The sequence below is a fragment of the Pteronotus mesoamericanus genome, unplaced genomic scaffold, assembly GCF_021234165.1.
Source record: "Pteronotus mesoamericanus isolate MK-2021 breed Mesoamerican mustached bat unplaced genomic scaffold, CSHL_Meso_final scaffold_705, whole genome shotgun sequence".
NCBI classification, from domain to species: domain Eukaryota; kingdom Metazoa; phylum Chordata; class Mammalia; order Chiroptera; family Mormoopidae; genus Pteronotus; species Pteronotus mesoamericanus.
Window position 1 is genome coordinate 12,864,532 of NW_026555326.1, and position 17,186 is coordinate 12,881,717.

Here is a 17,186-nt window from a genome sequence, read left to right on the forward strand (position 1 = left end):
TCTTCATAAGCCATGACCTCTGACTCAAGCTTCAGACTCACTGGGCTTACTGCCGACTGAGCAGTTCTGCCTGGATGTACCACTGGCATCTCAAACATTTCATGTCCCAAATGGAATTCTTTATCTCCACATCCAGTGCTACCCCTCATTCCCCTTTTCTTTTGGTTTCTTTAGTTAATGCCACCATAAAATATCCAATACACCCAAGTAGAAACTAGGGTGGAAGGCTATGCTTTCTTCTCACTCACCTCCTACACCCAGTCAGTCTTGAAATCCTAAACATTTCTCAAATCTATCCTCTTCTGAACAACTCTACACTGATCTAAATTAGGTCTTCACCAGCTTCTTACAGAGTCTAAGCTTGTCCCTTTCCAGTTCATATTCTGTACTGCCAGGATGCTCTGTTAAAAATGTCAATTTGATGATGTTACTTAAAACCCTTCAGTGGCTCCCCTGAAAAAAAATATTCTCTGTACCCCCAGTGGTAGTAATTTATTTGGACTAAATGTCATTTAAATAGATACAGACATAAAACTAGGTATAAATATATATTTATGGCATATTAAACTATAAAAGCAGTTGCATTTTACCAATTAAATAGATACAAAATTATAAAACCAATACATTTTAAAGAAAAATGTTAATTTATTGCAACAGATAATGTTTGGGGAAAATAACTACTGCACAAATTGTGATTATCAAAGGAATCCCTCTAAATTTAACCAAAGACACAAAAGACCTGTATGCAGAAAACTATACAACATTGAAAAAAGAAATTAAGGAAGACACAAATAAATGGAAGCATATACCGTGCACATGGATTGGAAGAATTAATATCCTTAAAATGTCCATACTACCAAAAGCAATTTATAGATTCAATGCAATCCCTATTAAGATACCAATGACGTATTTCACAGAAATAGAACAGACATTTCAAAAATTTATATGGAACCATAAACGACCCCGAATAGCCGCAGCAATTTTGAGAAAGAAACACAAAGTAGGAGGGATCACAATACCGGACATCAAACTCTACTACAAAGCCACTATACTCAAAACAATCTGGTACTGGCACAAGAACAGACCCATAGACCAGTGGAACAGAATAGAAAGCCCAGAAATAAGCCCAGGTCTCTATGGACATCTAATATTCGACAAAGGGGGCAGAAGCATAAAATGGAGCAATAACAGCCTCTTCAACAAATGGTGTTGGGAGAGCTGGATGGCTACATGCAAAAAATTGAAATTGGATCATCAGCTGACACCATACACAAAAATAAACTCAAGATGGATAAAAGACTTAAATAGAAGTCGCAACACCATCAAAGTCCTAGAGGAGAACATTGGCAGGAAACTCTCAGATATCCCACACAGCCATTTTTTCACTGATATGTCTCCTAAAGCAAGGGACATAAAGGAAAGAATAAACAAGTGGGACCTCATCAAAATAAGAAGCTTCTGCACGGCGAAAGAAAACATCAGCAAAATGAAAAGGGAGCCAACCATTTGGGAAAATATATTTGCTAATGATACATCAGATAGAGGTTTGATCTCCAAGATATACAAAGAACTCACTCGACTTTACTCCAAGAAGACAAACGATCCAATCAAAAAATGGGCAAAGGACCTGGGCAGATGCTTTTCTAAGGAGGAGATACAGAGGGCCCAGAGGCATTTGAAAGGATGCTCTGCATCACTAGCCATCAGAGAAATGCAGATCAAAACCACCATGAGGTACCACCTCACACCGGTCAGAATGGCCATCATAAACAGATCCACAAACAACAGGTGCTGGCGAGGCTGTGGAGAAAAGGGAACTCTAGTCCACTGTTGGTGGGAATGCAGACTGGTGCAGCCACTATGGAAAGCAGTGTGGAATTTCCTCAGAAAGCTGAAAATGGAACTTCCTTTTGATCCAGTGATTCCTCTGCTGGGACTATACCCTGAGAACACCAAAACGCCAATACAAAAGAACCTATGCACCCCAATGTTCATAGCAGCACAATTTACAATAGCCAAGTGTTGGAAGCAGCCTAAATGCCCATCAGTAGATGACTGGATCAAAAATTATGGTACATATACACAATGGAATACTACGCAGCAGAAAGAAAAAAAGAACTACTAAACTTTGCGACAGCATGGATGGAACTGGAGAGCATCATGCTAAGCGAAATAAGCCAGGGGGCGAAAGACAAATACCATATGATCTCACCTATAAGTGGAACCTAACCAACAATGCAAAGAAGCAGGGAAAATATGACCAGCAACACTGAAAGGAAAAGAAATCAACAGAGACAAGAGGGAAGGGGGGGGGGGCAGAGAAAGGGAAGGGAAGGGGAAAGTCAAGGAACATATAGCAAGGACTCATGGACAAAACCAAAGGGGAAGAACTGAGGGAGGGAAGGTGGGAGGGGGCAAGGGAAAGAGGTGGGGGGAAGGCAGAGACAAATGTATTTAAAAAGTAAATAAATTAATTAAAAAAAAAAAAAAAGGAATCCCTCAGTGGGGGTATCTCTAGAGTTTGGTGAGCATGTGATAACTCACTTCTCCCACTACTTTTCTCTATTAAAACTTCTGCTAAGCCTTTGTTCATTTGGCCTGCGGGAGGATATTTGGCCTCCTCAAGGCACAATACATCATTTACATATTAAGTCCTCCTTTATTCTCTTCTCATTAGCTGACACAATTAAAGCAGCACTACTTGGTGCCAACTCATCAGAAACCCATATGCAAATACAGACAATGTAAGTGTTAACCAGATGGCCCAAAACATGATTATCTCATTTGGTTTTTATATTGTCATTAAAAGTAAGACACAAAAGTTAACCTTTCTGAATTCCATGGACTTTAGGTTAAGAATTAAAGAACCCAGTCCAAGTTTCACATGGCATGGGATTCAGGAGCTCACCACTGCATCCCACGCAAATACTCAGAGACCCTTCTGCAGCCACTTCCCACCACCCACTTAACATTCTGGTGGTACCAGATAGCTTATGCTTCTGGGTTTTGGGTGCCTGCCCATCTCACTGACTGAAAGGCCCTGTTTTGCCCACTTCTTAAGCTAACTCCTCCTCATTCTTAAAAATTTCACTCAGAAGCTCATCGTGATCCCATAGGTAAGGTCAAATAAGACCCTACCACTCTCTACCATGCTAGCACCTAGTCAGGGCCTGGCTTTGCCCACATGAAACAACAGCTGCTAACCTAAAACCCAGGCTTTATGTTGTAGTGAAGGGAAACTCTTATAGTGGCCGGGCTGTTGTAGTTTCTTTGATGATCTTTTGTGACCTTGGACATTATTTTGTTATCATAAAAGAGTCAGTCGGCCAATGGGGAGTCTCCCCATCAACCGAGATGGCGTCAGGGCAGAGATTCTTAGACTGAAGGGTGAAAAGCTAGCAAGATAATTAGAAAGAAAAAAAGCTTCCCACTTCCAATATCAAATTGGGGGTGGTACCAGGGGTAGGCAGGCACATGTGCCATGTAAGTCAAAATGGTGCAGGGGGAGATGCTGACCAAAGAAGCCTGTCAGTCTAGCCTGGGGAAAGAAGGGATTAGATGGGAGGTGGGTCTACCCAAAGCCCATAAATGTTTAGGAAATTCATTGGTCACTTGGAGAAAGCACTGGGTCCCACACCCAAGCTAATATAATCTCAAGGGAACAAAGAAGCTCTCTCTTGATAGGGACCTGGACTTGCATGGTGCACTTGCCAGTTCTCTCCATAGGCCACGTGGCCTTAGCATCCACTTGGCTCACAGCCTCCAGGAAGGAGCCCCTTTCTCTCTCTTGCCAAGTTGGTGATGCACCCGCTCATGAGTTCATGTGCTCTCTAACCCAGGAGCACACAACCATGGGCCCATTATAGCTGCACAGCCCAAGGCAACAACAACCACAGCAACAAACACAGGTTTCAGGAGGGAGCCTAAAATGGACAGCACCCAGGAACAAGCTAAGCTACTGGATGGGGACTAAAAGCACTTAGCAGTTGATTGCAGGCTTCCAAAGACTTTACTTTAAAATGGAGCAGGAACTCTAGACACTGGCTTTTGTCTTGGCATTGTTGAGGACATAGTTGGACTTTTTCCATGGCAGAAAAAAGAGATGATCTTTGAAGGGAAAGTCTACCATTCTCTCAGGTTGCACAGCACCTGAAATAAAACCTCTTTCCTTTTGCACTCTCATCTGCCTCCCAAGTTTGGCTTTTGTGACAGCAGATAAATGTACCTTCAGTGTTTTTGTTCAGTTATAATTTCATCAACTTAGGCCCTATGTGCCCTATCTATGAAACAGGAACAATACAGATACACTGGAACAGGTATAAAATTACAAGTAAATTTGATGCAGCATTGTTTCAAAGGCAAAATATTGGAGGCAACAAAAATGTCCACCTGCAGTGTGCAATAAACAAATTGCAGTACTGTCATGCAATAGAACACTGAGCACAAATATAGAAAATCCTCTAGGATTTGTTTTAAGAGAAAAGTAGGAACACAGTAGTGTGCATGGGATCTTACCATTTGTCTAAAAGGGAGGGAATACATATTCACATTTACTTGATTATGCATTAAAATATCTGTAAACTTTCACTGCTATAACCATTGGAGAGTAGCAGCCAGGGTTCTGTGCCACCCTGTGGCCGTGGGCCTCAACAAGGGTCACAAGGCAACCAAGAACATGGGCAAGTTGAGGCACAGCCGCTGCTGAGGGTACCTCACCAAGCACACCAAATTTGTGCAGGACATGATCCAAGAGGTGTGTAGCTTTGCCACTGTAAGCAGCGTGCCATGGAGTTGCTCAAGGTCTCCAAGGACAAGAGGGCCCTGAAATTATCAAGAAGAGGATAGAGACACACATCCATGCCATGAGGAAGAAAGAGAAGATAAACAACATCCTTGCAGCCATAAGGAAGGCACCAGCCAAGAAGGACTAAGTCCTATTCCCTCTGTGTGTAATAACCTGTTCAGAAAAAAAAAAAATCTGGAAAGATCAACAAAAACTAATAACAGAGGTTACTTATTGGGGAGAAGGAAATGGGTGGGTAGAGGTCAGATGTGAAAGTCAATATATTTTTTAAATATTTTATTTATTTATTTTTAGAGAGAGGGGAATGGAAGGAGAAAGAGAGAGACAGAAACATTGATGCAAGAGAGAAACATTGATATATTGTCTCTCACATGAACCCTGACCAGGGATCAAACCTGCAACCCAGGCATGTGCCAACACCAGCAATCAAACCAGCAACTTTTGCTTTGCAGGACAACACTCAGCCAACTGAGCCACAATGGTAGGGGTGAAAGTGGATATTTTACTGCAAAAAAAAAAAGTATAGTTATAATTTTAAACTAGAAGACTATTACTTATATAAAAATTAAATAAATTTAAAAGTAAATTATAATATTACCTGCCATAGCTACATCATAGGGTCAAAAGAAGATCAAATAAATTTGTAAAAGTATGTGCTATTATTGTAAGGTGTAAAGTAATAATGGCATTTTGTGGTGAAGCTACTATCCTATAGTACTACTAATAATTATACAGTTGGCCCTTGAACAACATGGGGTTTAGGAGTATTATCCCCACACAGTCAAAAATCCACATATAAATTTTTACCCCCAAAAACCTTAATTACAGTTGACCCTTCATATCCACAAGTACTGCATCTGTGGATCAACCAACTGCAGATCTAAAACAATATTTTTGATCTGTGGTGGGAATCCATGGATGTGGAGGGCCAACTGTACTAATAGCTTACTGGGGACTGGAAACCTTACCAATTAACACAATCTTATATGTTATATCTATTATATACTGTATTTTTACAATAAAGTAAGCTAGAGAAAAAAATGTTATTAAAAATATCATGATCTGGCTGGTGTGACTCAGTGTATTGAGCACTGACCTGCGAACCAAGGGGTTGCCAGTTTAATTCCTAGTTCAGGGCACATGCCTGGGTTGTAGTCCAGGTCTCCAGTATGGGACACGCAAGAGGCAACCATACATTAATGTTTCTCTCTGTCCCTTTCTCCCTCCCTTCCCTGTCTAAAAATAAATAAATAAAATCTTTTAAAAAAATCATAAGGAGCCTTGACTGGTGTCGCTCAGTGGGTTGGGCATCATCCCACAAGCTGAAAGGTCACCAGATTGATTCCTGGTCAGAGCACATGCCTGGGTTGTGGGCCAGGTCCCCTGTTGGAGGTGTGCAAGTAGTAGCCGATCAATGTTTCTCTCTCACATCAATGCTCTTCTCCCTCCCTTTCCCTCTCTCTAAAAATAAATAGAAATATTTTTTTAATTATAAGGAAAAGAAAATACATTTATTGTATTTATTTTTTAAAAATTCACATATATGTTGACCTGTACAATTCAAACTCATCATGTTCAAGGGTCAACTGTAACAACAAATATGTCACATGCCTTCCCTTCTGCATTTCAACATCCCTCCCATATATACCCATTGGGAGAGGATCAAGCATTACTCTCATTTTACAGAAGAAAGAAAATTGAAAGAAGAGATATGACAACTGACTGACACATGATCTCATACCTGCTTACAATATAAATCCTCCTAAAAGCCTTATATGGCACCCTCATCTACTTCCTACCCTCCTTTTCCACACCCCAGAGTCACTACTTATCTTCCCATGGACCCTCACACAATCCGGGGTTCATCCACAGATGGTCTCAAACATCTACCCTCAATTCCACATGCAATATTCCTGTTAGCATACTAGGTCTCATGACCTTCCTTCATTCATTCTGACAGTCCCACAGAAACCTCAAGACTGCAAAAACCCAAAGCAGGGTTTTGGGGTTTGGTTTTTTTTTTAGATTTTATTTATTTATTTTTAGAAAGGGAATGAGAGGGAGAAAGAAAGGGAGAGAAATCAATGTGCAATTGCCTTTCACATGCCCTCTACTGGAGACATGGCCTGCAACCCAGGCATGTGCCCTAGACTGGCTATCGAACCTGCAACCTTTTGGTTTGCAGGCCAGCACTCGATCCACTGAGCCACACCAGCCAGGGCCCAAAGCAGTTTTATAGCAGACTCCACATACAGACACTGGATGCCATCTCCTGAGACCCTAAGACCAGCTCAGCTGAACTTCCTGCCTCTTGTCGCTCTTTCCCCTTTGTCAAATGTTTTAAAAAACAGCAGAACTGGAAGGAAAGGGAACTGAAGAGCAGCCAGTTACCATGCAAATAATAATCCAGTAACATACACAGCAATGGTCTCCTCTGATAAGAAATTATGCACTGCCCTAACCCAGTAGTTCAGTTGGTTAGAGCCGTCATCCCCTTATGCTGAGGTTGGTTGCACGTTCAATCTCAAGTCAAAGCACATACAAGAAGCAACCAATGAATGCATAAATGGGTGGAACAAGAAATCTCTCTCTGTCTCTCTTTTTCTCTCTCCTTTTCTCTCTCTCTAAAATCAATTTTTTTTAATTAAAAAAAGAAATTGTGCACTAAGCCTTACTCTGTTCAAGGTATGGCTGAAAAGACCCTAAAGAAATGACTAAACACATGGATTTTGGCTATATGTTTATTCATTCAACAAATGTTTACCGATTGCTTACTACATGCCAGGCACTGAGCTAGATAATGGCATGCTAGTAAACCATCTCTCCAGAAACAAAAATAAAAAAGCCATGATTTAAAATATTTGCCAATCCCCATGGTGTAAGTACTCCCACCATAGTCAATATCAAGCTATATGACATCACTGAATATGGAGTTGTGAAGAAATAGCCACAACTGGTTTTTCTGAGCCAGCACAAGCTGGCTCCAACACACCATTGGACAATGAACAAAATACAGATAGACTCTACATTTGTGAGTTTATAGTATAATAATAACTGATGATTTGTTGAGTGCTTATGATGTGCCAGATAATATTTTAATAATTTTATAGTTATAAAACATTTAATTATCACCAAAAACCCTATAAGGTAAGCATTATCATCTGATAACAAAAAACTAAACATATAATTTTTTTAATTTTTTATTTTTAAATCATGTTTATTCTATTAGAGTTGTCTCAATTTTTCCCCCTTTGCCCTCCTCCACCCATCCCACCCCACCCCCCGCTCCCACAGTCAATTCCCACTCTGTGGTCCACGTCCATGGGTCATTCTTACATAAACATATAATCTTAAAGTTCTGTGAAGCAAATAAACAAGGTACTGTAATTGATAATGACCAATGAAGCAGGACCCAGAGAGACAATGGTATACAGGTAAATGTTTAACAACTCATTTGGATGAGTGTGGATCACACTGATTTGTAGTGTTCTCCAATTTTTATGGTATAAAAATACTCCCACCATCACTGATTTCAAGCTACCAATGTGACTTCAACAGGCTTATAAAATTCCTGAAATTTTAACAAATGGATCTCATGGGCCACTATAAGCTGGAATGAGCCATCTCAAGCATAACACTTGGACAGGGGGAGGAAGAGGAAAGTAGATCAAATTTAGAAGGAACAATTACAGGTCTCTCAAGAAGATGGCATTGAAGCGGAGAAATAAGAGGTAACAAGGAAGTAACTCTGTGCATAATCAGAGTAGACCCAGGAATAGAGGCATGAAATGAGGAGGAAAAGGCAAGATTATGTAGTATCTCATCGACAATAGGCAGGCGTTTAAAATTTATTCTAAATGTACCAGAGAGATATAGCTTTTAATCTCAGTTTCACCACTTAGTAAAAGTGTGACTATGGGAAATTCCTTAAACTTATCCAAAACTCTGTTTCCTTATTTGTAAAATAGGTATGACTGAAACCACCTTCTATAGGATTGCCATGATTTCATAAGATGTGTATGTAGTGCTCTTAATACCTAACCAATAAGTACAGTTATAATTGCTATTATCCAATATGTAGTGCACATTCATATGAGAAGGGAAGTGTTGGATGAAGAGACAGAGGAAAGCCCTAGAAAATGTGCTCAATATAAGGTTGCTCTAAGATCTCAACATGAAAGGCCTGCAGAGTCAGACACATAATATACAACAAAGCATGGTAGAGATTGTATCAAACAGAGAACCAAAGTGAGAAGTTTTACAAGGTCCAACAGATTACAGCCATTTGTAACATAAGTCCCAAGTTGACAAGTCTTCCAAATTATTCTAGAGAAGGTGGACATTCATATTTTACGTGAAATATCCCCATTTATAAATATTATCACAAATTCCAATATAAAACACTGTGTACACCAAACCAAACCAGCCTGAAGATCTCTCATGGTGATCTCTGTTCTAAGAGCCCTTTAAATGGGCTCTTTCACTGGCCCAAGAGAAAATGGACCAGCCAAGCAATAACATTGTCTGGCTCAGATTGGACACATGAAAGTGAAGTTAGACCATGACAGACCAAGAGAGAAATACACCTTGCAAGGCAGTAACCAAACCAAAGAAATTATTCTGTATATCCTGTAACTCCTAGATGCTTTTAGGCTCAGAAATTACTTTTTGATATATTTAAGTGTAAATCTAACATCTTAGTTTTTCTTCTTGCCCTTTTGCCTTTTTAAAATTGTTATATTTTCTAACCTCTATTAGTTTGGAATTTACACATACTGTTTCTATTCATGATGGTTAACCCAAAAATTACAACCAGCATCTTAACTTATTTAATGTTATCATCTAACATTAAATACCTTTACTACCCCTCACATACAGTATAAAAACTCAAAATATTTTAACTATATTCTAGCCACTCTTGCCAAACTTCATTCATGTGGCTCACTGAAAAAAAAAAATGACCCTTAAAGGCAACTTTGAAAGGAATAAGCTAAACATGACAGAACCTTTGTTTGCCTTGGTACCTGAAGGCATAAGCAGAGTAGGGCTCTGTGGTACTCTGTTCTCCCAGACCATTGATTAAGCCACTGCAATTTTGGTAATTGTTTGTTACAACACCTAGAATTGTCTTAATACAAATATTTTCAGTGGTTGGCAAGTATTTTCATTTATCACAGGGAAGACATCATTCCACTGTCTTCTGGTTGCCAATGTAGACATTGAAAAGTCATCTGTCAATATAAACAGTGTCCCTTTGAAAATAATTTGTCTTTTTCTTTTTTTCTAATCACTTAAAAATTTTTTCCTCTGAAAAAATTTTCTGCTGGATCCCAGGGATAGCAGCAGTACAGCTTGGTGAGGATGGATGGGGGTAGCCAGCAACTCAGGGGAGCAGGACACTGGGTTCTGGGTGGTGACAACATATCCAGGACTCACCATCACCCACTCTTCCCTCCCCTGTCCATAGCCATGGCTCTGCACTACCCCATGCCATGGCATAAACAAGAGCCACAAGGTGGCCCAGGTAAGCAAGGCAAGGCACACCAGTGGGCACCTGACCAATCACACCAAGTTCATGCAGGACATAATCCAAGAGGTGTGCAGCTTTGTTCCATATAAGATGTGTGCCATGGAGCTGCTAAAAATCCCTTAGGACAAGTGGTCCCTGATGTTAATCAAGAAAAGGGTGGGGACACATATCCATGCCACGTGCAAGAGAGAGGAGCTAAGCAACATCCTTGCAGCCATGAGAAATGCAGCAGCTAAGGAATGAGCACCAACCCCTCTGTGTGTAGTAAAACTTTTCCAGGGGAAAAAAACAGTTTATCTGTAATTATTTCAAAATATTTCTCTAAAACATAAGGAAAAACTCTCTTCAAAATTTTTATTTGTTGATTTTTTTTCTTCAGAGAGAAAGAGAGGATGGGAGACAGAGAGAGAGAAACATTGACTTGCCATTCCACTCATTCATGCACTCATTAGTTATTTCTTTATGCACCTTAACCAGGGATGAACTGACAACCTCTAGGGCTTTCAGCTCTCTCTTCATCCAACACCCCTTCTCACATGAATGGCCACTACATATTGGATCAATAGCAATGATAAGTGTACTTATTGGTCAGGTATTAAGAGCACTATATACACATCTCATGAAATCATGGCAATCCTGTAATAAGGTGGTTTCAGTCATACCTAATTTACATCAGGACAACATTCCAACCAACTGATCTACCAGGCTAAGGGAAAGAAAGAACTATTTTTAGGGAGCAAGATAACAGAGGAGTGAATCGAAATCACACTGACCTTCTCCCAGGACCAATCTGGAATTACAACTAAATTGTGGAGAAATCACCTGGAAAAAACAACTGAACAATAATGAGAGAAAAGCCTTATAACCTTGTACAGACAGAAGAATCACCTACAGCACATCCTGACTGGTAAGGAGTATGGTAGAGACTTGAGAAGGCTGGCTGGGCACCTGCAGGCAGGAGTGCCAGAGGGATATTTAAGCAGCCAGTTGGATCACCCTGAGAAGAGTGGGATCTAAACCATAAGCAGGGGTCCCCAGCATATAGCACTAGAGCCCAAAAAGTACACAGAAAACAGCCAGCTGCAGAAAGTGGCAGGGTTGCTCTCTGCCAGAGATGGGTAGCTGGAGACACATAGAGCAGTTTAAAGGGCCAGTGCATAAATTTTCATTTGCAGCCACTTACCCTGGGCTCTGGCAAAATGGGGCAGAGTGGCCTAGGGACACCTGAGGAGAGTCTGGGGACAGAGGCTTTGGGGAGAGAATAGAGAGAGTAGCTGCCAGGATCCCAGTGCTGAGTTATTCCCCATTCAACAGCAGCATCATCATCAGGCAGACCACATCCCTGAGCAGCAGGAGCCTAAGAAGAAACAATAGCCCTGTGCTCAGGAGGGACTCTGCCCTGGCCCTGTGGTGCTTAAGCCTGACTGCTGAGTACAGAGTGGCAGCCAGAAATAGTAGATCCCTGGCAAGGGTGGGGGGCATAGGAGACTACAGATACTTGAGGAGAGACTGGAGACAGAGGCTTTCGGGAGAGAACTGAGAGAATAGCAACAGGGATCCCAGTGCTGAGTCATCCCCCACAAGCCCCAGCCATAGCACTCAAGCAGACTACTCCCCTCCAAGCAGCCTGAGGGGAAACAACAGCCCTCACACCAAGAGGCATTTTGCCCCACCCTATGATGCTTAAGCCTGACTGCTGAGTGCAGAGTAACTAGATTAACAACTGAAGGAGACAGCCACAGATAGTAGGTCCCTGGAAGTCTCGAACAGACTGCATAAGGTCAGATGGGGTCAACATCTGACATTGCTGGAGGCGGATTGAGAAAGAAAAAATGGCGGTAAATAATAGAGGCTACCAAGAGGAAATGCACTGTGATCTTCTCCATGATTTGTGATATTTTCTTTACCACATAGCTTTCTTTTATCTTTTCTTTTTTTAATTAATTAATTTATTTTTCCAAATACATTTGTCTCTGCCTTCCCCCTACCACTTTCCCCTGCCTCCTCACCCCTCTCCCTCCCTCAATCCTTCCCCACATTCGTTTTGTCCATGAGTCCTTGCTATATGTTCCTTGACTTGCCCCTTCCCTTCCTTTTCCCCCACCCACCCCTCCCTCCTTCCCTCTTGTCTCTGTTGGTTTCTTTTCCTTTCAGTGTTGCTGGTCTTATTTTGCTTGCATCTTTCTATCCTTGGTTAGGTTCCACTTATAGGTGAGGTTATATGGTATTTGTCTTTCACCCCCCTGGCTTATTTCGCTTAGCATAATGCTCTCGAGTTCCATTCATGCTATTGCGAAGTTTAGTAGTTCTTTTTTTCTTTCTGCTGCGTAGTATTCCATTGTGTAAATGTACCATAAATTTTGATCCAATCATCTACTGATGGGCATTTAGGTTGCTTCCAACACTTGGCTATTGTAAATTGTGCTGCTATGAACATTGGGGTGCAGAGGTTCTCTTGAATTGGCGTTTTGGGATTCTTAGGGTATAGTCCCAGCAGGGGAATTGCTGGATCAAAAGGCAGTTCCATTTTCAGCTTTTTGAGGAAATTTCACACTGCTTTCCACAATGGCTGCACCAGTCTGCATTCCCACCAACAGTGTACTAGTGTTCCCTTTTCTCCACAGCCTCGCCAGCACCTGTTGTTTGTTGATCTGTTTATGATGGCCATTCTGACCGGCGTGAGGTGGTATCTCATTGTGGTTTTGATCTGCATATCTCTGATGGCCAGTGATGCCGAGCATCCTTTCAAATGTCTCTGGGCCCTCTGTATCTCTTCCTTGGAAAAGCATCTGCCCAGGTCCTTTGCCCATTTTTGATTAGATCATTTGTCTTCTTGGAGTGGAGTCGAGTGGGTTCTTTATATATCTTGGAGATAAAACCTCTATCTGATGTATCATTAGTAAATATATTTTTCCATACAGTTGCCTCCCTTTTCATTTTGCTGATGTTTTCTTTCACCGTGCAGAAGCTTCTTATTTTGATGAGGTCCCACTTGTTTATTCTTTCCTTTATGACCCTTGCTTTAGGAGACATATCAGTGAAAACATTGCTGCGTGAGATATCTGAGAGTTTTCTGCCAACTTCTCCTCTAGGACTTTTATGGTGTTGCGACTTATATTTAAGTCTTTTATCCACCTTGAGTTTATTTTTGTGTATGGTGTCAGCCAATGATCAAATTTCAATTTTTTGCATGTAGCTGTCCAGCTCTCCCAACACCATTTGTTGAAGAGGCTATTATTACTCCATTTTAGGCTTCTGCCCCCTTTGTCAAATATTAGTTGCCCATATAGACCTGGGCATATTTCTAGGCTTTCTATTTTGTTACACTGGTCTATGGGTCTGTTCTTGTGCCAGTACTAGATTGTTTTGAGTATAGTGGCTTTGTAATATAGTTTGATGTCCAGTATTGTGATCCCTCCTACTTTGTTTTTCTTTCTCAAAATTGTTGTGGCTATTCGGGGTCATTTATGGTTCCATATAAATTTTTGAAATGTCTGTTCTATTTCTGTGAAATACGCCATTGGTATCTTAATAGGGATTGCGTTGAATCTATGAATTGCTTTGGGTAGTATGGACATTTTGATGATATTAATTCTTCCAATCCATGAGCATGGTACATGCTTCCATTTTGTGTCTTCCTAATTTCTTTCTTCAATGTTGTATACTTTGCATACAGGTCTTTTACCTCTTTGGTTAAATTTATTCCTATGTACTTTATTTTTCTTCTTGCTATATTGAATGGTATTTTTTTTTCTGATTTCTTCTTATTCTATTTCTTTTTTTTTTTTCAAATCACTTGTTGCAAGGATTACTATCAAACTCCACTCATGGGGCCAGAGACCCTTGTGGTGTTTGCGAAAACTTGCCCCTCGTGTAGCACACGACCTACACTTGTGAGTTCATCGGCCACCAGCGGCCTCGACTCCAAGCTCTAACAATGTGCAGATCTTCTTCTTCTATTTCATTGCTGGTGTATAAAAATGCCTTTGATTTCTGAATATTGACTTTGTATCCTGCCGTTTTGCCAAATTCACTTATTAGGTTGAGGAGATTTTTGGTGGAGTCTACAGGGTTTTCTATGTACATGTCATCTGCAAACAATGATAGTTTTATTTCCTCCTTTCCTATTTGGATCCCTTTTATTTCTTTATCTTGTCTGACCGCTGTGGCTAGGACTTCCAATACCATGTTGAAAAGAAGTGGTGAAAGCAGACATCCTTGTCATGTTCCCGATCTTAGTGGGAAAGCTTTTAGTTTTGCCCGTTGAGTATGATGTTGGCTGTAGGTTTTTCATATATGGCCTTTATTACGTTGAGGAATGTCCCATTTATCACCATTTTGCTGAGTGTTTGGATCATAAATGGGTGCTGGACCTTGTCAAATGCTTTTACTGTGTCTATCGAGATGATCATGTGATTTTTGTCTTTTCTTTTATTTATGTGATGTATTACGTTTATTGACTTGCGTATATTGAACTATCCCTGCATCCCTGGGATGAATCCCACTTGATCATGGTGGATAATCTTTTTAATGTATTGCTGGATGCAGTTTACCAATATTTTGTTGAGGATTTTGGCATCTATGTTCATCAGCGAAATTGGCCTGCGGTTTTCTTTCTTTGTGGGCCTTTATCTGGTTTTGGGATTAGGGTGATGCTGGCCTCATAAAAAGAGTCTGAGAGTCTCCCCTCCTCTTGCATTTTTTGGAATAGTCTGAGAAAGACAAGGATTAGCTCTTCCTTAAATGTTTGTAACATTCTCCTGTGAAACCATCTGGCCCTGGGCTTTTGTGTGCTGGGAGTTTCTTGATTACTGCTTCAATTTCCCCAGCTGTTATCAGTCTGTTCAAGCTTTCTGTTTCTTCCTCCTTCAGTGTTGGGAGATTATACTTTTCTAAAAATTTTCCATTCATCACAGTTTTCAACTGTCTTGGCATATAATTGTTCATAGTAGTTTCTTACAATCCTTTGTATTTCTGTGGTATCACTTGTTATTTCTCATCTTTCATTTCTGATATTATTTATCTGGGTCCTCTCCCTTTTTTTTCTTGTTAAGTCTGCTTAAAGGCTTGTCAATTTTATTTCTCTTTTCAAAGAACCAGCTCCTGGATTGATTGATCTTTGAATTGTTCTTTTCATGTCTATGTCATTCAGCTCTGCTCTAATCTTGATTATTTCCTTCCTTCTACTTGCTCTGGGATTTATTTGTTGTTGTTTCTCCAGTTCTTGAAGTTGTAATGTTAGGTCTTTTACTTGAAATGTTTCTATCTTTTTTAGGTAAGCCTGTATTCCTATGCAATTCCCTCTCAGGACTGCCTTTACTGTGTCCCATAGGTTTTGGACTGTTGTATGTTCATTTTCATTTGTTTCCAGAAACTTTTTGATTTATTCTCTTATCTCATTATTGACCCATTCATTGTTTAATAGTGTACTGTTCAGTCTCCATGAGTTTGCAAGTTTTTGAAGTTTCTCTTTGAGGTTGATTTCCAGTTTCAAGCTTTTGTGGTCTGAGAAAAATTTTGGTATTATTTCAATTTTCCTGAATTTGCGAAGGCTTGCTTTGTGTCCTATCATGTGGTCTACCTTTGAAAGACTTCCATGAGCATTTGAAAAGAATGTGTATTTTGATTCTTTGGGATGTAAGGTTCTATATATGTCAGTTAAGTCTATTTGATTCAGTGCGTCATTCAGCTCCACGATATCCTTGTTGATGTTTTGTTTGGAAGATCTGTCCATTTTTGATAGTGGGGTATTAAAATCCCCTACTGTCAGTGTGTTGCTGTCTATATCTTTCTTGAAGTACTCCAAGATTTTCCTTATATATTTGGGTGCTCCTCTTTTAGGTGCATATAAGTTTACAATGTTTATGTCTTCTTGATAGATTCTTCCTTTAAGTATTATAAAGTGCCCCTCTGGGTCTCCTTTTATGGCCTTTGTTTTGAAATCTATTTTGTCTGATATAAGTATTGCAACCCCTGCTTTCTCCTCTTGACCATTTTCTTGGAATATTTTTTCCCATCCCTTTACTTTCAATCTGTGTAGGTCTTTTGTTCTGAGGTGGGTCTCTTGTAGGCAGCATATGTGTGGGTCATGTTTTCTTATCCATTCAGCTATCCTGTCTCTTTTGAGTGGGGCATTTAGTCCATTTACATTGAGAGTTATTACTGATAGAAACCTATTCATTTTTTCTCTTTGTACCTGTGTTTTTCTCTTTCTCACTCTTTTCCTTCATCTTAAACCAGTCCCTTTAGCATATCTTGTAGTGCTGGTCTGGTAGAGATGTATTCTTTTAGCCTTCTTTTGTCTGGGAAACTCCTTATTTCTCCTTGTATTTTAATTGAGAGCCTTGCTGAGTAGAGCAGCCTTGGTTGTAGGCCCTTGCTTTTAATTAGTTGGAATATTTCTTGCCATTCCCTTCTGGCTTGTAGTGTTTCTGTTGAGAAGTCATCTCCTAGGCGTATCAGGGCTCTTTTGTATGTTACTACCTGTTTCTCCCTTGCTGCCTTGAAGATTCTCTCTTTGTCTTTGACATTTGCCATTTGATGATGCTGTGTCTTGGAGTGGGTCCTTGGGTCCCTCATGAATGGGGCCCACTGTGCCTCCTGGATCCATGAGACCTTTTCTCTCCTCAAATTGGGGAAATTTTCCATCATTACTTTTTCAAACAGGTTCTCTATCCCTTGCTCCTCTTCTTCTTCTTCTGGTATTCCTATTATGTGGATATCATTGCATTTCAGGTTGTCCTGCATTTCCCTAAATGCCTCTTCAATCTTTTTTAGTCTTTTTTCCATTTCTTGTTCTTTCTGGGAGCTTTTTTCTACCTTATCTTCCCTCTCACTGATTCGATTCTTGGC

General features: G+C 40.3%; 1 non-coding gene and 2 pseudogenes across 1 annotated transcript; 2 read left to right on the forward strand and 1 right to left on the reverse strand.

The window, feature by feature from the left end:
- Positions 1 to 3,354: 3,354 nt before the first annotated feature.
- Positions 3,355 to 4,931, forward strand: LOC129062097 (60S ribosomal protein L36-like; annotated as a pseudogene).
- A 5,342-nt stretch (positions 4,932 to 10,273) lies between these two features.
- LOC129062221 (60S ribosomal protein L36-like) lies at positions 10,274 to 10,577 on the forward strand (annotated as a pseudogene).
- Positions 10,578 to 14,128: 3,551 nt separating this feature from the next.
- Positions 14,129 to 14,280, reverse strand: LOC129062492 (small nucleolar RNA SNORA62/SNORA6 family). Its single transcript, XR_008528283.1, has one exon. It is a non-coding gene; the product is annotated as a small nucleolar RNA SNORA62/SNORA6 family (small nucleolar RNA).
- Positions 14,281 to 17,186: the final 2,906 nt, after the last annotated feature.